General features: G+C 39.3%; 1 protein-coding gene across 31 annotated transcripts in view; it reads right to left on the bottom strand.

Moving 5' to 3' along the window:
* Nrcam (neuronal cell adhesion molecule) overlaps positions 1-21583 on the bottom strand; it is a 277119-nt gene that overhangs the window by 80014 nt on the left and 175522 nt on the right. Inside the window, exons 1-2 of one of the 31 annotated variants that reach the window (XM_058576094.1) lie at positions 1188-1205; positions 53-184 (exon numbers count right to left, since the gene is read on the bottom strand). The exons of 28 other annotated variants lie outside the window; for them this stretch is intronic. The gene's annotated coding sequence lies outside the window, so the exon portion shown is untranslated. Of the gene's footprint in view, positions 1-52; positions 194-1187; positions 1206-2096; positions 2217-21583 lie in introns of those variants that run through there. 2 more of the 31 variants (XM_058576095.1, XM_058576096.1) reach the window with 2 other exon arrangements.

A 21583-nucleotide genomic window follows, 5' to 3' on the forward strand; every position in this document is an offset into this window, starting at 1 on the left:
CATCTGATAAGTAAAAACTCAAAATTCTAAGAAAAATTGAGAGAACACTTACTTAATGGGACATGAGTAAATAAATCTTCACACTGCAGGGAGGCCATGAACAACTGTAATTGAAGATGTGGTCTCTCCTCAGAAGTTGTAAGTTAACTTCACCATTAGCCACAAGATCATTCTAGCAGAGGCTCTGTTTAGGGAGGACAAAGCAATGGTCTAGCCCATCCTCTGAATCCTACCCACGGAAAGTCACACACTCCTCCTACGAATGCCCTCATAGGTGAAAACCCAGATGCTCAAGGACAGCATTAAGTCCCCAGCACTCAATCAAACTGAAAAATCAAATACAGCTGCAGAAAACTGAGCTTTCTCTCAGTAAAAGTAATGTGCTCTGAATGTCTCACAAAGAAAAACCACTGCTTCACCCTCTCAGTAATGATGTCAACGCCCTGCCCACCCAGAGCATATCTACTTTTACTTCACCTTGGAAGTTAATGGCCATTCCCCCTTAATTGTGAATCATGAACAAAGACTAACTTATGTTATGTAATTATGTTAAAATAAAAAACCCCAATACGAAGCAGCAATATTATTTTTAGTTAAGGCTAAGAAGCATGCTAGCTTGTGATTTTCAAAATATATTTGCTATAGACATTTTAAGGTATGCTTGAATGAGAAAAGTTCTATTTCATTTTCAGAAAATAACTTACCCTCATATTGAAAATCATATATTCTATTAAAATGACCATGAGTAAAAATAAACAGTAAAGTCTTTTGATATTTCATTTAACTCCACTAAAAGCAACTTTTCATGTTACCTATAGAACGTGTGAAACAGAAAAAAAAAATCTCCCATCTTCAACAAACAAATTTCTAATAAATAAATATAACAAACCTATCTGTAATAAACTTTTCATAACTATAAACAAATTCAATTAAAGCTTCCCTTACTTCTTTTGCATCAAATTAACTTTAAATCATAGAGCATTATTTACTATTTATTTCAAAAGAAAAACCTAAGGTTTTGACAAAGAATTCACACTGAGCCTGAGAAAAGGGTGACCTATTATTTAAGAACTCTTGTTTCTGGAAAGAAAAAAAAAACTGTTTTTCTCTCAATTGAAAGTTGAAATTATCTTAATTTTTTTTTTAATCAGCTCTCCAGAAGAATTGGAAGGCCAAGCATTATTTACCATTTTCCTTCGGCTCTGTTTGTGCTCTTCAGTATCCAACATGGGTGGTCCAATGCTGACTGCACACACAACATGATCTACATTCTCCAAGCCAGTAAATATGCTTATGTGACTGTGACTGGACATCCGATGACACACTATTGCTCTGATAGCCCATCGGTGGCTGGCATCACTCACTGTATAACTAAGTAGGCGTGGCATCATCCTGACTGTGAGTGGTGTTTCCCAGCAGCCAACTCTAGAATAGTCACTTTTTATATTTGAAATATTTACCCAAAAGAATAAGCACATGAATGCCCATCCCTAGTTGATGCCTGGATACTTTCAATCACAGATTTGAATCTGAGACTGTAGAAAGAAGATTAGAGAAAAATCATGAATAAAGTCACAGTTACATCTATGCAACTGTACAACTAAAAATGAACCTCGTAAAAAAGTTGTTTGGGGTTATGGGACTAAAGAACTTGTAAGGATCTCTTCAGACCATAGTATATTGTAAGAAGCTTCAAGGACTATATTTCTGTATAGTCCAAAAGAATCTCTCATAGTAGAGTTTCTACAAGGAATCTGGTAACGAACGTGGAACAGTGCCTAAGGAAAGGTGAACAATTAACAGGTGTTTTGTTTTACCAGAATATAGATGATGGAACAGAATCTGATAATAGCTCAAAATCTTCATTCCTTAGAGTGCGATAGCTAATTATCTTATTTGAGACTTATGAGAACTCCAGACAACAGGAAAGCAGGTATCATATCCTTTTAACAGATGAGGGGCAAAAACCCCCAGTCACTATGGTTATGATTATTGAGCACTTTTCTGTGACAGTCATTGCCCTGAAGGTCCTCCATGAATCAGGTTATCCCATATTCCCAACAACCCCCAAAGATAAATTTTATTATCCCACTTACTGATTAGGACTCCAAGGACTAGGCTGGTAATCATATGCTGAAGGACTCATACATGGATTGTGAGGTACCAGACCTAGAGCTCCAATTCTGAAAAGTCCTGATGCTTTCAGTCACCGAAAACTGTGAGAGGCCCTAGCATTCCCCTCCCTTCTATATTCTCCTACTTTGCAATCAGCCAATAAGCAAAAAGAATTACCAAGCTTCGTCACTGACATTTTCTTTTTAAAGTGCTAATGGATTCTGAATATCTATAGATCTTCACACTGTTACTCATAGCACCACTTCAGCAGCCTCTGCACAGTGAAATCCATGTGAAAAGTACATCCTGAAATTTTACCACATGCTGGCCCTGGACTTTTAAAGGGACAGCAAATTAGGAGAATGGAGACAAGACATATTTTTAAAAGCTGATTTTAAAAGAAGGCAATACATGTACATGGTACAATATTCATAAAATATAAAAAGTTATTTAGTGCAAAGGCAACAACCAGAAGCCAGTTTCTCCCTTGAAAGATAGTCCCTGTTATCAAGTTTTGTGAATTCTTCTAGAGGTAGTTCATAAATAAACATAAAAATATTAAACAATATTTTAAGGATGTTTTGAATTCAGAAGATTATAAAATTTTGACACTGAAGTTAGACCACTGATAGGTGGGAAACAAGAATTGACAAAGTGTAGTTATTCACAACACATGAAAAAAAATCTCTGGAAACTGACTTTTCCATATTTCTTTTAGTTAGCAGAGCAATGACAAGAAAAGAAATAGTACAATATGAAACAATGATGTAATTAGAGATCTAAGACAAAGGCTAAAACACGGTTAATGGAAAGACCTTATGTGTGAGATGAGTAACAACCTGGATGACGATGCACCTGTTCCACTCTTGTTCAGTCAGGTGTCTGAGACAGTCTTCAGGATCAGCTTCAGGGATGAGAGAGCTGACTGGAAACGGAAGGCTGGCTGGACTAGAAGAGAAAGGGACTAGTTCTTCTAAAAGGATAGGGAATCCCCTTCCTCTTCCCTACTTCTAAATCCAATCACAATTAGCTAAGCAGAAGGGTGGAGACAACACCCTGAATGCTTCCATGCTCAGTCTTTCTACACTGACCCTGCCATCCTGGCAGAGGCTAATAGAATCAGGGTGGGCATCTGAACAAAGGCAGGCAGCCACGTGGAGCCTGTGAGATGACTCCACTACTTGAGAGGACTGAAGAGTGACCAACCAAGTTGTAACAAATTCCTTTCTTATGAGGATCATGAATGAAAGGGAGACAGAGTGAGTCAGCATTTGGAGTAGGAACCAAGGACAAAGGTCAAACAGAGTCAAAGTAGCATGAGCAAGTATGAGTCAGTAGAGGACATCTGAAGTGTTGAAAGCAGAATGAAGCTGCTGGGCAGCCAAGGATCAGTGGAAGCAGAGACAGACTGCTGAGTGACCACAGCACTGATGCAACACTGGACAGAAGATAAAAAGCACCTGCTACTCTTGCATGACATGATAACCAGGCCTTTAAATCTAAGTGGCCCAAATCACATTCCAATTTTCTCTGAGGATATCTAGAAGAGTGGTGACTGGTTGAGATGGCTTCCTGTCTTTCTTGCATCTTGTGAATTCTGCAACAACCTTTATTAGTATGGAAGGTAGAACATTACATTGGGGACGGCCAGGAAGCAGTCTTCCTTGTATTCCCCCCTTGTCTAGTCCTCTTTCATGGTGGCTCTGGGTTTGACCATGTGATATGCTTTGGCCACAGGATTTTAGCATGCATTACACAAGTAGAGATGTGATGAGTGTTTGTATGCTTGGGCTTATCCTCTTGTCCCCTCTAGAAGGTTTGAGCTATACCACTGATGGAGAGAGATCAATAAAAAGAAACCCTGGGAGAGAAAAGACCATTTTGGACTTTCTGGTCCCAGCTAACTCCAAACTGAAAGCATATGAGAAAGTGACCTTTAAACCATTTACAACAGAAGAACCACTCTGTCAACTCTCAGAATTATGAGAAATAAATTGTTTTTCAGGCCACAGAATTTTGTGGTGGTTTTTTATACAGCCCCAGCATTAGTGAATTTATATAAACTGGAATTGGCTGTTTCTTGCAACCAGAAAAATGCCAATTTGCATGTTAGGAGGGGTGATGATCCAAATGCATAGGTCTCCCTGACAGATCATATCTGGAAACATAGGAATGTTTAAAGAATATAGTCTAGTGACATAGGATTTTTTTCCCTCAAAACTTCTCTATTATTTGTTTTTAAACAGATTTCTTTGTGCACATGTTGGAGCAAGCAAAGGGTACATACTTCAGTCATATTTCTCACACAATACTTATTTAAACTCAGAAATAAGTAGGAGATGGTTAACATGTTAATTTAGTATAAATATCTTTATTCTAAAATTATTGTAGATTATGCCTATTTGGGGTCTTAAGTATTATATTGCACAAAAGCAAAAAGTAAGCTTGAGAACAGGGTGAGGCAGTCCAGTTTTGACAGCCTACCATCTTATTTACCACCTCTATAAATCACACTGAAGTTCTGATTGAAGTCGGAGGCGGTGGCACAAATCTGTAATTCCAGCGGCTTGGGAGGCTGAGGCAAGAGGATCAAGAGTTCAAAGCCAGCCTCAGCAACAGCAAGGCGCTAAGCAACTCAGTGAGACCCTGTCTCTAAATAAAATACAAAATAGGGCTGGGAGTGTGGCTCAGTGGTCCAATGCCCCTGAGTTCAATCCCCAGTTTCCTCCCCCTCCCCCGTCTGATGCAGTTCAGCCCAGCCCTGTTCCTCGCACTCTCCCACGAAACAGTAGACTGAAGAAAGGCTCCTGGGTTAGGTGGAAGTAAAAGGCCAAGCCCCAGAGAGAGACCCACTCCTTTACCACAAGGTCTACTTCTCAAGGGGTTTCTTCAGATAATAATAAAAAAAAAATTCAATTTTTAAAAATGGAAAGTAGGGAATTATTGTAAAGGTGAAATCTGAGAAAGGGAAATTTAATTCTGAATATCAGTATTGAGAGTGACTGATTTGGAAACATTTCTAGATTAAAACAAGCTCTGGCTTTGTTTATCTTCCTATACACTGAAATTTCTACAAAAATCATGAAAAGATATAAGGATCAGAAATAATTTATTAAAAATTTTAGACACACACACACACAAAAAAAAGGCCATGTAGGATATTAGTATTCTAAATGTGTTCTACCTTATCTACTTGTCAAGCAAACAACACATGGAGAATGGCAGCCATTTAATAGTAGATAAGGGCCTTTTGGAATGCCTGGCTGGCTAGTTACTTTAAAGAAACTTATGTCACATTTCAAAGATAAACCCTATTATATGTGGTGAGCAGGATGAGCTATTCAGGGTAGGGATGCAGCACACAGGTTAGCATCTCAATGTGTGTTTCTTTACTGATGTGCATAGGGAGTGGTAGTGCAGGAGAAGAATGAGTAACAGAGAATTAACTTATACTCCAGAAGAAATTAACCTAGAAGTCTCAGTGCCCAACACAATGCAATTTATACTTCACTCATGCTAAGGTCCAGTGAGTGTGTGGAGCCTCTGTTACAGGCTGACAGGCTCCCACTTTGTGATGCAGCCATCTCAACAAGTAGCTTCCAAAATCCCATGTCCTCCCGCTCTTACCTTCTTCTAACCAGAAGTGACACACACATGCAGCTGAGCTTGGTGGTGCATGCCTGTAATCCCAGTGGCTCAGGAGGCTGGGGCAGAGGAATCAAGAGTTCGAAGCCAGTATCAGCAACCGTGAGGCACTAAGCAACTTAGTGAGACCCTGTCTCTAAATAAAATACAAAATAGGGCTGGGGATATGGCTCAGTGGTCAAGTGCCCCTGAGTTCAATCCCTGTCCACACACACCCCCACACACAAAAGATGTGATACACACATATTTTGTTCACAGTACATTGACTGTAAGTAGTCAATGTCTCCAATCTCAAGACAGTCTGGGAAATGTTGAGGGCATGGGGAATATTTAGTAAGAACTACCCTCTGGGCCACATAGAACATGCTCCATTCCTAGCAAATCTGAGGTGCCTTTCTGGGAAAGAGTTTCAGAAGTGACATTCTGCAGGATGGCCATCTTCTTGCTTTATCTCAGTGATGAGTCAGGGAACAGAAAAATTGGGTGAGCCATGGCTGATGGACTGTGTGAGTGTTTGTTGGATGCACCCAGCTCCTTTGTCTCCCTTCCAGCTGAATTTCTGAGTTATTCTTTTCTATAATTTGGCCTTTTTCCAATCATAGGCCCTGGTATGGGATTGTGGAGGCAAAAGACTCAGATTTATCAAACCCAATGTACATCACTCTTGCCATGTCAAAGATTACTATAATCTTCACAACATTTCAAAATAAATTTTGCTAAGGTATCAAGGCTATGCATAATCACAACAGAACCATGAAAATGAGGAATGGAAATTGACATGACCTGAAGAATTGTATTTTCCACTTGCTATCAGGCTGGAGAAGGTATATTATCATAAACCAAACAGCTGGAAATCCTTCATTCCAGCCAGAGGCTATTTCATATAAAGAACAAATATCAGTCACTCGCTGATATGTGCTTTGTACTACAAAGGATTTACCAGTAAAACATCAGAGTAATGCAAGAAATTTACTCCTGGCACAGTTAGTTTTCTCTAGCAAGCCGTGTGAAAATCTGCACTTAGCAAAAATAAATAAATCAATGAGGGGCCACTTTCTTAAAAGAAAATTTGCCAGATTTATGTATGCAACCGAATTTATTTATTTATGCATCCTTCTCCTGAGCATTTAGAAAACAACTAAGTTTCCAGGAAGTTAAGTATAATCTCTTCAGGAGGCTATGTTCTCTGTAAAAGCTAAGTACACAAAAACATCAATGTTAGAAACAATATTCTCTGTAATATGAGATTTCATCAATCTAATGGTTTAAGAGCTTTGGAGTAGTCTGCTGTCTGTGCTAAAAGATTGACTTCTCAGGAACCACCTTTTCTAAGACAGGCACTTTTGTTTCCACTCCCAGTTATGCAAACGCCATAGCTTATTCCATTGCAAATAGTGTAAAGGAAATGGCAATTCAAATTGCAGTTGAGGAATATCCCCAGGAAGAAAGTATACTTGGTCTAAGTGTCCATAACCTGGAAGAATCAGGACAGAAAAGCCTCTGGTTTGTATCAAATTTGGTTGATTAGAACTTTAAGCCTAGAATTGCTGTCAAAAAATTTTTTATGGGTAAACTGACATTTATTTCCAAAGACAAATATTTGTATTCTTCTGGAAAGAGTTGGGAAATAGGAAAAAAAAGTAAGTCAGGAAGACAAAGGCAATGCACTGAAAGAATACAACAGTTACTAATAGGGCATTATGTAAAAATGTTGATGTGTAACCGATGTGATTCTGCAATCTGTATTTGGGGTAAAATTGGGAGTTCATAACCAACTTGAATCTAATGTATGAAATATGATATGTCAAGAGCTTTATAATGTTTTGAACAACCAATAAAAAAATAAATTAAAAAAAATAATAAAAAATAAAGAGATGTTATAGATGTAATGAATTTCAGTTACATTGTGATTATTTGTTTTTTCATTTAGAAATTATGGCAATGCACCCAAAAAACTGGGCTAAAATTATAAAAACAAATTTCTTCAAGTATGTTAAAGGTCTCACAATCAAGAAAAAGAAATGTATGGCTGTGGGGGATGCTCAGGAATGGGCAGAATGAACTGCTGAGGGTCCAGTCCCTGCTTGTCAGCTGGCTCCAGATGAAGTGGTGAGCTGTGGATGCCCTCCGCATACATGTACCTCAGGATGAGGGAAGCATCTTAAATATGTCTTGTTTGTCTCAGGAAGGCTTTAAAGTTCAGATTTTGTCTCCTTTGAGAATTTTAAATGGGAGTATTTTCACCTTTATGTGTATCTATAAAGCACCAATTTAAAATAAATAGACATATAAATAGAAGGAAGGGAAACAGGGGAGGGAGGAGAGGAAGAAAAGAGGAGACACCAGGGATTCAAATGGAGCCTAATAAATTCCATGCATGTATGGTTATGTTGAAATGAACCTAACTATTGCATATAATGCACTAATAAAAGTATTTTTAAAAAATAATATTTTCAGCCCTTGCTAGAGTATAAATCATTTTGGCCTCCAACTCCTCTAATAAGCCTTGAAAGAAAAAACCTTTTATTTTTGGAAGGTCTAATGGCCTTCTAGAAACAGTTCTAGATTTGTTGCTATCCATAGGAGCTCAGTGATGACATTTGATTTTTATCAAAGTTGGCTGTAAGAACAGCCTTCATAAATTTTCAGTTTTGTCCTGTTTTTTAACTGTATATTCAACTAGTTCAAGAGATATAGTTTTGCTTGGTAGGGTGGCTCACACCTACCAAGTAACTCAGGAGGCTGAGGCAGGAGGAGAGTGTAGCTGGAGGATGGCAAGTTCAAGACCAGCCTGGGCAACTTCGTGAGATTTGTCTCAAAAGAAAAAATAAAAAGGACTGGAGGTAAAGTCCCCCTGGGTTCAATCTCCTGATATTAGAAAAAAGAAAGAACCATCTAGTTCTTAGATACAACCTTTTCAAATAGAACTTAAGCTATCAGCCAAACAAGAAGTAGAAAAAAAAAAATCATCTTTGAAAGATGAAGTTTTGATTGGCATTGAGAACAAGGGTTTGGATGGAAACAAACTATCCTGTATACATTTCTGAGTAATGAGTTCAACAGGGGGAAGTAGCTGATGGTAACCTCTACATTAGATGCTGAATATTTTGACTGGAGGAGGAGCCTCCAAAACTGAGAAGCAAGCTCATATCCTGTACAGAGATAGCAAAGTCCAAGAGCTGGAGCATTTCTAAAGTATCAGTACTTAATGGACAGAATTCTCATTTTTACTAAAAGCCTTGAGGCTGTAGCATTAGAACAATTCTAAGTACACTGAGTTCTTTGTAAGATTGGTCAAATTTATTATTAAAAACATACATTATTACCCATTAAGTTTCAGATACTGTGGGATTCCAAAGTGAATTTGACAAAATTTGTACCCCTGAAAGTATTCAAATCTGGGCTGGAGAGAGGTAAGTGAGCTCTGTGAGAAGAAAAGTGAGTATTAAACCATGTGGTGAGGAATCCACTAGGAGCAGGAGCTGAGTCTACAGAAGCGTGAAACAAGATGTGTCCAATTCTGCTTAAGAGGAAAAACATCATGAGCCTTGGAAAAGTAACAAGAATACTCTACACAGGGGAAAGGAAAACTCAGGGAGTCAAAGAAGCCAGCTATGTTGTGTTTCTAACAGTATTCAGACAGAGCCAAAGGACTCAAAGAAGGAGGAATAGGATAGAAAAGTCGAGTTGGTGCCTGGGTATAAGGGAATTTAAGTGCTGTGTGAATGAGTTTTGAATGTATTTTATTACATGAATTTTACAGTATTGAGCTGGGTACAGTGAAAGAACTTTTTTTTTTTCCACAAGGAGCATGAAGTGTACCACTTTCTCATGCAAAGAGTGAAATGTGCAGGGAATTTTAGAGGGTTCAGTGAAATCCAGCTCAATCATTTGGGAATTGATTCTGTACAGATCAATGGCTGCCTGAGGCTGGAGACAGTGGGAGAGGAAATTGATGGCTAACAGGCAGGAGGGGACTTTTTTTAAGTGTTCAAAAGTAGGGATGACATAGGACTGCTGGGGCCAAGTTATAATTATTTAAACTGACAACAATATACCCAGCCTCCTGCCATCTATCATAACCACAACCACTAAACCATAAAACTAACAGAGACTGCCAATCCCCTATTGGAGCATTCAGGAGACTCTTAGAATAAAACTCAGTAATTTTCCATCTTTAGCATAAAATGCAAGAAAATAGCTCTGTGATCTTGATTAGTAATTGCTTAGATATGACACCAAAGGAAAAATAATTGATAAATAGAACACCATCAAAATTAAAAATATTTGATCCTCAAAAGACATGGATAAGAAAATGCAAAGACTTCCCACAGACTAGGAAGAAAAGTATTTACAAATCATATATCTAATAAAAGACTTGTATCCACAACATAAAGAAAAACACTTAGAACTCAAAAATAGGAAGACAAACATCTTAACAAAGCAGAAGGGCAAAAGATTTGGATAAACACTTCTCCAAGGAAAATACATGAATTTCTAATAAGCACATGAAAAGACACTCAATGTCACTTATCACTAAGGAAACACAAATTAAGAGCACAATGTGGTACTGCAACACAACCACTTGAATGTCTATACTTTGAAAAGACTGATAATATCCAGTGTTGGTAAGGGAACGGAGAAACTAGAATCTTCAGATGCTGTTATGGGAACACAAAAACAGATACTTCAGAAAACAGTTTGACAATTTGTTGAAAGTTAAACACTGCCTTACCAAATGACCTAGCAGTTCCATTCCTAGGTATCACCTAAGAGTCATGAAAAATATATCTACACAAACACTTGTATGCAAATGTATACAGAATTATTTATAATAATAAAAAATGGAAAAAAATCCAAATATGAGTCAACTGGTAAAATGATAAACAAAATGTGGCCTATCCACATAATGGAATACTACCCAGAAGTAAAGAAGAATGAATTCCTATACAAAATGCAACAGCCTGCAACGTGGATGCAAACCTCAAACCATGCTAAGTGAAAAAAGGCACGATTCCACTGATGTGAGCTTCTAGAAAGACAAACACAAAACCGACATTCCAGGGGCTGGAGGGGGAGGCAGGGGTTTTCAGTTGATGATGGTGGTCTCTTTTTTGTTACTGGGGATTGAACCCAGGGATGCTTAACCACTCAGCCACATCCCCAGCCCCTTAAATATTTTATTTACAGACAGGGTCTCACTGACTTGCTTGGGACCTCACTAAGTTGCTGAGGCTGGCTTTGAACTCACAATCCTCCTGACTCAGGCTCCCAAGCCACTGGGACTACAGGCATGTGCCATCATACCAGCTGATGGAAGTGTTCTATAACTTGGAAGGGGCGAAGTCTGCCCAACAATTAAAAATGTGCTAACACTCATAAAACTACATTTAACATGGCTAAATTTTGTGGTATGTAAACCATACCTTAATAAAGTTGTAAAAAAAAAAGTCGAATACTAGATTTTCCAAATCAAGACACTCTTTAGAGGACATATTCCTGATCATATCCCTGGGTATATCCCTGGGTGAATGCTTTCACATATAACACTCATGCTAGTCCCAGTATAAGTTAAACAAATCTGTTTCTAAATGCAGGAAACTAAACAACATATACACACACACAAATGGCAGACAATATATTAGTCTATGAATCTAACTGAATTATTGAAAGATTTCAAGAGGAGAAATGTACATAGAATCATATTCTAATGGAAATAAATAAAGCCAACAAGAAGAAGCTATGTTTGTCATTTTCATAAAAAATTCTATCACCATCTGCAAATCAGTTTCCTTAATAAGAGTTCATGACAATTTTTGGTTTTTCTCAAAATGGTTTTTGTGATATATTAAGCTTCACTTCTACATAACTTGATTTCAAATCAAAATTACTTCCATCCTTACATTCCCTTCCAGCTCATTGGAGGCACGTGAGATGTAAACCTAAGTTAGGCAGAGAGGATCTGCTCCCTCACAGTCGCAGATGAATGCTTTTGTCCCCTGCTTTACACGCCACACCGCCTCCTCCCGTCTCTACATCGCCTGGCATGCTAAGGATTACAAACACGTTGAAAAGTCAATGCTATTTATTTCTGTCTAAGAAAAATAAGCCACCAGAAATAGAGATTAGAAAAAAAAACATCTAACTGAGACTCAGATACTGTGAAAACTGTTTTTCCTTAAGCAGAGCGAGAGCCTGGGCCTCTTCTGCCTGTTGGGGAAAGAGTTGGTTGTCTGTGTGCTGTGATAGGATTTTTGCCAATTTCCTTCTCCAATTAGCACCCTGAGCTCTGGGCAGTCAGTCCTTTTGTCCTAAGGGGATGACAACAATCCCCTCCAACCACAGCACTCTTCCTACAGTGCTTTCTCTTAGTTATTCCCACTACCCCTGCTGTCCAGCCTCCTATTTCCCACTCTTCAGGAACTCTTCACATCCTTCTCCTTTCTAGCCCTAGGTCCTACTGGGCCATTCCTTTCTGACCCTTTTCTCTCAACTCCTTTCTCTCCTTGATTTTACATCATTTCACTCTTGCATAGAACATCCTAATTAAGAACAGGCTTGCCTATTGACGGAAAGCCCAAACTCCCCATGTGGTTTGCGCAAGTTGGGCAAAGTGATGGAATGAAAAGAGGAAGGACTGTGGAGTCAGACCCTCTTTTAAATTCTGGCTTCATCACGTAGAAGCTGAGTTGCACTGATTATGTTAAATAAACTCTGTATGTTAGTCTCCTCCCTTATAAAATAGGCAGTGGAGAATGAGAAACGTCACGCGCATAGCAATGTGCCGGAAGCACAGTGGACCCTCAGTAAACGGTGATTATTATAATCACACAGCCCATCAGAGATACCTCCCTTTCTAGGCTCTTTCTTTTTACTCACTTTGTCACAAGCCCACAAACACATGAATCTCCATGCCTTTCACTGTTGTTCCCTTGCCCTGGAACACTTCTCTCCTGGAGAGAATGTTCCTATTCACTGGAGACGCCCTCAAGATGTCAACCTTTGGAACTGTGCTGTCCCAAACAGCAACCACTAGACACATGTGCCTATTTAAATTCAAATTAATTAAGGTAAACCAAGATTACAATTCGAGTGTGCAATAACCATGCGTCTCGCCAGCGCCTGTCGTGTTGGACAGGCAGAACAAAACATTTTCCTCATGGCAAAAAGTCCTGGTGGACAGAGCTTTTCTAGAGGAAGATGTCTTTGCCCCACTCTCACGAAGAATCCATAGGTAACTTTGTGGTTTGAGTGTTGATTCTTTGTTTTTCCTCCATAAATTGTGAGTGTTTTCAAGTACTACATACATTAGTATTAATTTTCGAAATTAATCATTGAATGATGGATTAAAAAGGCTTTAAAAAAAATCTCAGGCTGGGGCTGTAGCTCAGTGGTAGAGCGCTGGCCTCCAATGTGTGAGGCACTGGGTGCGATCCTCAGCACCACATAAAAAATAAATTAATAAACAAAGATTAAAAAAAAAAAAAACTTTCAGTTGTTTGGAGGCTGCAGGCCCAGAGCCACAAAGAAGGAATTCTGATATTCATGCTTTCAGGAGGCTGGTCCTACATTGTCTTGATTTGCTTCCTAGTCCATTTCTTATCCCATTTCCAATCCTTCATAATTCAGTTCCTGATCTCCCGGATCTGGCCTCTTGCCTCTTTTCTGATGTGTGTCATCCCAGCTGGGCTGCTATGTCCTGCCCTTGTGGTTTTTTCATGGCTTCCTTCTGAGCCTCTCTTTTTATTCTTTTGTGAGATTTTTACTTGTTTCTGGCTCCTCTGGGTCTCTAACCGAGCCCAGCTCTAGACCTTGTGGCTAAGATTTCTGGACCTATAAGAAAGGGAATTAAGCAATATAGTTTCCAAGGAAACATCTAATATAGATAGGTCATTGAACACGAAAATTCATCTAGCAGGATGCAGAAGTGCCCACCTGTAATCCCACTGACTTGAAAGGCTGAGGTAGGAGGATCCCAAGTTTGAGACCAGCCTGGGCCACTTAGAGAGACCCTGACTCAAAATGAAAAAGGGGCTGGGTGTTAGGGTATGTAAACAAGTCAAGATGGCACCTGGCATTTTGCCAGAGGGAGTGGTTTGTGAAGTAACACCAGCGAGCCATTAAGTGTGGAGATTCCTTATTGGTTGACTGCTGTATCTAGTTTATGTTAATTAAGATAAGCTGTGTGTAATGTATATATACCCCTCTTGTCCTACAATAAACGGCTCCCACTCCTGCTGTATCAATGTACACAAGTTGCTTGTTAACCCCCCCACACATACACACCCCCCGGGGTTATTTTGCAGCAGCTGGACTGCGGCAGCTGGGAATGCAGCTCAGTGGTGGAGTGTCCTGGTTTAACCCCAGTACCCACCCCCTCTAAATATACACAAAGTCCACCTCTTTGTCCATAGTGCCCCAACCAGTAACTGGCATAATAAATATTTGTTGAAGAATGTATGGGCTACTACTTTATCAGGAGGAATGAGATATATGGAGAAAAGCAGCTGGGAAAATAAGACAGCCAATATGGAGACGTATATGAAACCACTAAGCATGACTGATTGCTCAATCCATAGACCAAGCTCCCAAGAAGATATAAAAACTGGAACTCAAAACTGGCCCTAAAATGGAGTGGGGACAGGCAGCAGAATTTATTTCAGGTCCACTTGGTCAAATGTTTACTCCTTTGTACCTGTGGTTTGTGCATTCCAAGGCACGAGCTCTAGAGGGTCCTGCAAGTGTCACATAAGCACCATCCTTGGGTGAGAGATGCAAGGTGTACTGGTGTGAAGTTGGTTGGAACCCTCCTGGTGCTGGAGCAAGCTATTAGGAGACCAAAAGAATAAACAAAGACTCTAAAGTGGTACATAAAAGGTGTCTATCTTGAGATATATTAATAAAGTTTGCAAATTCTCGAGTCATCACGGGCAGGATTTTTGGAGTCTGGCAAATAGGACATTTGCTTTGCAATGTGAGGTATTGTCATACTCAATTCCTGGCAAGGTTCTAGGTACTCAATTCCTGGCAATCAACTGGTCCATAGCACAGAGGCATCCTGAGCAGTCTAGTAGGATGCTAGGTTCCCAAATGGGCTATGTTGAAGAGGAATTGAGGGTGGGGATGATAGGGAGGACTGCTGGGTACAGAAGGGCTGTAAACACACTTGATTCACTGCATAATTGTGTCTGGAACCCAGAAAACTCTGAAAAAATTTCCCATGTCCTCTACTTTTATTTTATTTAAGTCTTAAAGCTAATAAAATCACCCTGGAATACATTTTCACATTTTCACCTTTAATAAGGCTTCCCAAATCATTGTAAAACCACTTGAGGCCCAGGTACTTGTTGTGGTACTAAGGATGGAAACATTTGACTTTCTATCAGATTTTCCTTAAGTCCAAGCACCGCTTTATTTGTTTTTAGCATTTATCATAACTGCCTAAGCTTAGATCTATTGTAGACACTGGGTGTAGCTCCATTTGCCGCAGTCTGGCTGGGCACAAAATAACCGAGCCACCACAAAAACCTTGTAGATTCAAACAGCAACTTTTTATTCCCGAACTCTCACCGGCACTCTACATGCACGTTCTGGAAAATACACTCCCTCCACCGGGCTCTGCGTACCAATACTCTCAGAAGCCCGCGAGAACTCAACGGGAACTCCAAAGGAGTGGGCGCTTGAGGCAGCAGGATACGCCCTAATCCTGGAGCCGCCCTATTCTCAGCAGGATCCACCCTAAACCTGGAGCCGCCCTAATCAGTGAGCAGTGTCACCTTTCAACCCAAATTGCCATGCGTCATTCCTACTTGGCTATGGCTCTCAGCATCCATTTTCTTCCATATCTTGTCCACAGCTGGCAGATATCTTTTGGAGAATAAAAATTGCAAATTCAACAGATTTTTAGCAAGTTTTGGCTTCATCTCCATAAATTCTCAACTTGAAAGACTAAAGGTACTCTAAGAAATAATTTATTTTGCCTCCTCATTTCTAGGCTGAAAGACCAAAAAAAAAAGGCACCCCTATAAGAGTTGGTATATTGGACTTCAAAGTTCCCTCAGTTGGTCCTCTTATTTTAGCCACAGCTATAGGGACCTGTTTCTCTGCAGGTTTGAGCAGTTTTGTACAGATATGCCTGTACAGTGGCCTCACCTTGAACCTCTTAAAGAATCCCTTGCCTCCTGTCCTAGGCATCTCTGATTTTCATTTTAATAGTCCTGTAATCCACTCTGCACTTGAACATGCACAATCCAACAGTGAAGGGGAATTAAGGCTTTGGGAACCACTCTTGATGAGTAGGGATCTGCAGTCAGTGTACAAACACACCCCTGTTTCATCTCCTGGCAGAAAAATCTGAGAAGATTTATAAACCTCCTGACTGGTCCCAGGGGGAACAGTCAAGGTAATAATGCATCCTTGTGTTGGCTCTCTCCTTTGCTCTGTTTCACTGCCCCGGTCTGTTAGGGTCTGTAAACAAGTCAAGATGGCGCCTGGTATTTTGCCACAGGGAGTGGTTTGTGAAGTAACACCAGCGAGCCATTAAGTATGGAGATTCCTTATTGGTTGACTGCTGTATCTAGTTTATGTTAATTAAGATAAGCTGTGTGTAATGTATATATACCCCTCTTGTCCTACAATAAAGGGCTCCCATTCCTGCTGTATCAATCTTCACAAGTTCCTCGTCACCCCCTGGTTAATTTGCTGCAGCCGGGCTGTGGCACAGGTCCAGTATTTCTGCTCCCTGAGATCACATTTCCAAACAAACTACCACAGCACAAGGATTGGTCTCTGTTTCAGCACTCGGGGGACTCAAGGCTAAGACAATGAATAGCAATCTTGAGACCAGCAAAAATCTTATACCTTGTATTTGTGTCCCAAGATTACAGCTCTCAAAACTGGCCCCTGGTATACCACTGCCACTCTTACCCAAGGACTCCTCAATTGCAATGATTTGCAATAATTTGAACCCAGCCCAATAATTTCAAAGTTCATCATCTTTCTACAACATTTGACGAATAGACAAACCTTACTACTACAAGTTTTGAGCATTCTTTTTCTCTACATTTATTTACTAAAATACTGAAGGATAAGCTTTATTTAAGGTAGGGATGTCTATATGTGCAGATTCACTCTTTTCCTGAGTCTTTTCTTCTTGGGACTCTTGAGTATGGTTTTCCTCGATTGCTTCAGGGAGCACAAGATGCTGAGCTTCTCTAAGTGGCTTATTTTGACCCTCACTGTTACGAAGGTCACACTGCTTTGTTGGTTAGAATTCTTTCACTTTTCCTACTTCCACCACGAAGCCTCTTGGCTTAGCTCTTTATATTTCTTTGCTTCACTGGAAACATAAATACACACTCCCTTGATGCAAATCCCTTCAATCTGTGAATAAGCACATAAACCACTGCTTGGAGAAGCATGTCTCAGACATCTTTAATGTCTTCTCAAGCTTGGATGCCAGCTTGACTTGGGAAACACATTGGGAGGAAGGTAGACAATATTATATAGCCTATGGAGACCACCTAAAAGGGCTCATCTTTCATGGTGTTTGGATAGAGTGGCATCTCCTCACTGTGAACTCTCAGGACCCACACTGATGCCATGGCAGAAACCCTCCAATTTCATCTCAGGCTCTAGACTCTAGAGGAATAACTAAATTGTGTTATTTTTTAAATCTGTTTGCTTCAATTCACCCTGTTCCTTAAACATCTTCACAGAAAATAATTTGGTTATTTTTTTTCCTTGCTGATTTTTTTTTCTGTCTTTCTTTCTTTTTGTGGAAATGAGAATTGATGTTCTTTTTCTCTAAGTGAGAGATCTAGAATAACACTAACTTTAAAGGTTAGAAAGAAATCCTCTGCGTAAGAGAGACACAAATAGTCTGGCCTCTTCACTAACAGGTGCAAAATGACAGAAGAGCCCATTGCAGAAGAGTGTCAATCTTAACGCTGAGCTTCCTCATCAGGCGGTGCTGAAACAGGGCCTGTCCACTTCCTGCCAACACCATCTGGCAGGTGCTGGCATTTCTCAGTCATGAACAGGGCTGCATAATTGCCTTGAATCATGGGGTGCTTCTCTGAAGCCCTTACCCCTGCCACGAGCACAACTGTCACATAGAAACCACTTAGGAAACTAGAAGTCATTCATCTGACCCACTCCACAGAGCTCTGTTCACAGGCTTAGGGATGACTTAATCAGAAAAGCTCATTTTCGTGTTCGGTGAGTGCCACCAGGAAGGAACACATGTCAGACAGCTGAAAGTGACCTAGACCAGGCCTTACACCCGCCCCACACCTGAAGAGTTCCTGAACTTCATTTACCTTAGAATACACTCAGATTGTCCTGTAGTCAGCAGGAATGCCTGCTATTTTTTTAAACACCACAATACCACTACTAAATTAATGATATGTATATGAAAATATCATACGACTTACAACCTTCTTGGATACTTCCTGTGTGGAATTTTCTTTTCATTTATCTAGGAAGACATTTATTGCTGCATTAGTTTATTCTTCAAAATGGTTAGATTCTTTGCAAGCTGAGTTACATGTTTTCTTAATCAAAAAGATAATGCACAACTGGGGACTCACAGAAAAATCACAAGGGCCATAAAGTCATTGGGTCTCACCTACAACCAGGATTATTGTTCTACCTTTACTTGAAATGATCACTCTAAAAGTAGTAACAAACTGTATGTAACAAACTGAAATTTCAGAAACATAGTCATGTTCCATACTTACTGATACAATATTTAACTATAATTGGCATCAAACAGTCATATGGTACCTATCTTTATTAGTCTTATGGCAACTCATTTCTTCTTATGGTTTTCTTGGTAGTTAGGACTAAACACAAAGATATTTTCTCTGTTTCTATCAAAACACATAATAACTCTTTCTGAGTTGTCTTCCTAACCAGAAATTGGGGTCTGCCTCCAGTCTTACTAACTAAAGAGATAATAAGCTAGGATTCTAGGTTTATAATTCAATGGGTTCTGAGGGGAAGAAAAAATTATTATCTCTTTCAGGACAATGTACAATGAAAACACAGTAATCTCAACACCTCCTTTCCCCTCTAACACCAATGAACAATGAGGTTCATTATCTTCTACCAGACAGATAAGAAATCTGATCTTATATCTGCTCAAGAGTTTCTAAATATCAGGGCCTAAAGCTCCATCAGATGCTCCCAGGGGCAAAGGTGGCACCTTTGTAACCTCCAACAGTTCCTGGCTTTCACTCCACTTTCTGAAAGATAATGGGAGCTTCGAATGTAGCAGCCAAGGCTCACACAAGGCTTTAGGGGACAGAGCTGCATTTAGGAAGTGAAGCTGTGTGGTAAGACCCATGGCATATTCCCAACTGTCCTTTCCTTTATCATTTGTGAAACCTGGTGAATCCTAATCCAGTTTAATACATGGGTAGAGTCCTCCATATGTTTTTCCATCTTTTCCTAATCATCAGTTTCACACCTGACCCCTAATTTATACTTTAAAAATAACACACAAAATTTGAATGTCTCTTTGTGGAGACATTAAAAATTTTCACATCTTTAAAACTGGTTCCTCCCATAGTCAATATTTATTGAGTACTTACCACTCTATTTGACCTTCACAGCAGGTCTCTGAGCTAGGTGTTATTGGTTACAGATAATGGCTTGTTAATATGAAGTTTCACAGGTAGTTAGCAGAATTCACAAAAAACTACAACAGCATCTTCAAGAATTACCTGGCATATTCATATACTGTTCAAAGCAATTCTCTTAAAACCAAGCCTTTCTTACTTGCAATACCTTTCACAATAAAGTACACTATTTGATGTTTAGCCAATGAACACACGCCTGTTAGAGAGGAAAATTGGTGACTGAGAAAAACAGGGGCTGAAAAAGATATTCAACATTTTGGATAGCTCTGAATTGTTTAAATCATTTGAAATATTCTATTCCCATACATCTTATCTGGTTTTTACTATTTTTCATGGAATTTTTCATTTTTTAAGTTTTAATACATTGTGTATGTATTTTATTTTGGGGTTCTTAATAAGAGACAAAGTGCCATTCCACAGTGTACTTGGTAAAGTTTCCCCACGTCATTGTTCTCAATGAGGCTTTATGATGCTCAGTCCAGTGAGGTAAGAGCTAACAGAAGCTGCTCTCCTAGGCATGTTGGGAGGGCCTCAGCTCAACCATTTTAGGTGAAGGGTAAATATTTCACCTTGTCTAGCAGGACTGTTTCCTAAGTATCTGTACTAGGCAGAATAAATGCTGCATTATATCCCTCATAACAATGTAGTCTTTGGAATCCTGGGAGGGTGAGCTGATCTTACCCTTATGAATTCTGAACATCTGCTCCATCTCAAAAAGTAAGCAGTCATTGTACACAGGGTTTCTGCATGTTCTCTAATTAATTAAGGTATTGTTTTTTAGGAAAAACTTGAGTCCAAAGACACAAAGTTCAGATCAGATCCAAGATCCTCTCTGTCCCTACATGCACAAAATCTTCATGAAAAGACAAACTCCCAAACTCTTTGAGAAATAATAATTGTTTTTCTGATTCACACCACCTTCTATGCTTAGAATTGGGTCTCCTGCCATCTGAAACAATGTTCTATACAGTTGCTATATTTCAGGCCATGTTATCTTCAAGCTTGGTACTTTCCACTTGAGATCAAGTACAGAGAAAAAGGAAAGAGGCATTATCTTTGTTTTTTAAAGGACATTCCTTTCGGTAAGTTTTAAGAGTCTAAGATTTTATCCCACTCAGAAGCTAACAGATTAGCTTGCTACAATTTAAAGATGTCATCAGGGGACACAAGACACATAGGTCAAAGACAAAGAATTTCTTATGCATAGTAGTAGCAGTAGCCAGGGCATCATGTTTTCTTGCACTGGTTCTTAAGGATGTAGTTCCCACAGGGTGAATTAAAGAGGGTCAGGTGATGCCTGCACACACACATTCTACATTACATGCGAGGAACTCTGAACTTGGGGAACCAGAATTTTTTTTACAGTGGGTAGTAAGCACGTCTGCACTTTGCTTTCTCTGCCTCCTGAATCTATTCAGTGTACAACCATCAGAGAGGATCAAACTATCAAAAATTGTATCTGGAACAAAGGGCAACCAGTAACTATGGTGCCATAGAACCAAGGAGAAGTTTTGCCCAAAGATCCCTTGATTTTGCAGCTGCCTGCTGTGGTAGAAGGGCACACAGTATGGCTAGGCAATATAGCAATACTCTTTGTTCAGGCAACCACCGGCTCTTGTTCAAGGCTCTTGGCTTTTGGCCCTGAGAATCCCAGGGTTCCCAAAGGTAATATTAATGTAAATAATGATTTTTTAAATTACACGTGCCCGTATAAAGTTATTACACTTTCAAAAGTAACTTAAGAGTTTTACTACAAATTCTCCAAATTCAAGCAATGACCATAAAAATCACATATTTATAGGGAAATGTTTTCATTTCTCATCCTTTTATTGAATTGTAATACTGCATTTAATTTTGGTGTATTTGGGGTTCTTTATGAGACAAAAAAATACTTATAGTTACATATAATCTCTGATGAAATTATACAAAGATGCTGTTGTAGTTTTTTGTGAATTCTGTGAAGTCAAAGGAGAATATTAATGTATGGGAATAGAATATTTCAAATGATTTAAACAATTCAGAGCTATCCAAAATGCTGAGTATCTTTTGCAGCCCCTGTTTTTCTCAGTCACCAATTTTCCTCTCTAACAGGCATGTGTTCATTGGCTAAACATCGAATAGTATACTTTATTGTGAAAGGTATTGCAAGTAAGAAAGGCTTGGTTTAAAGAGAACTGCTT

This window comes from Marmota monax, unplaced genomic scaffold, assembly GCF_021218885.2.
Source record: "Marmota monax isolate L192 unplaced genomic scaffold, Marmota_monax_Labrador192_F-V1.1 WCK01_AAM20220418_F8-fsc00139, whole genome shotgun sequence".
In the NCBI taxonomy this organism is placed as follows: Eukaryota; Metazoa; Chordata; class Mammalia; order Rodentia; family Sciuridae; genus Marmota; species Marmota monax.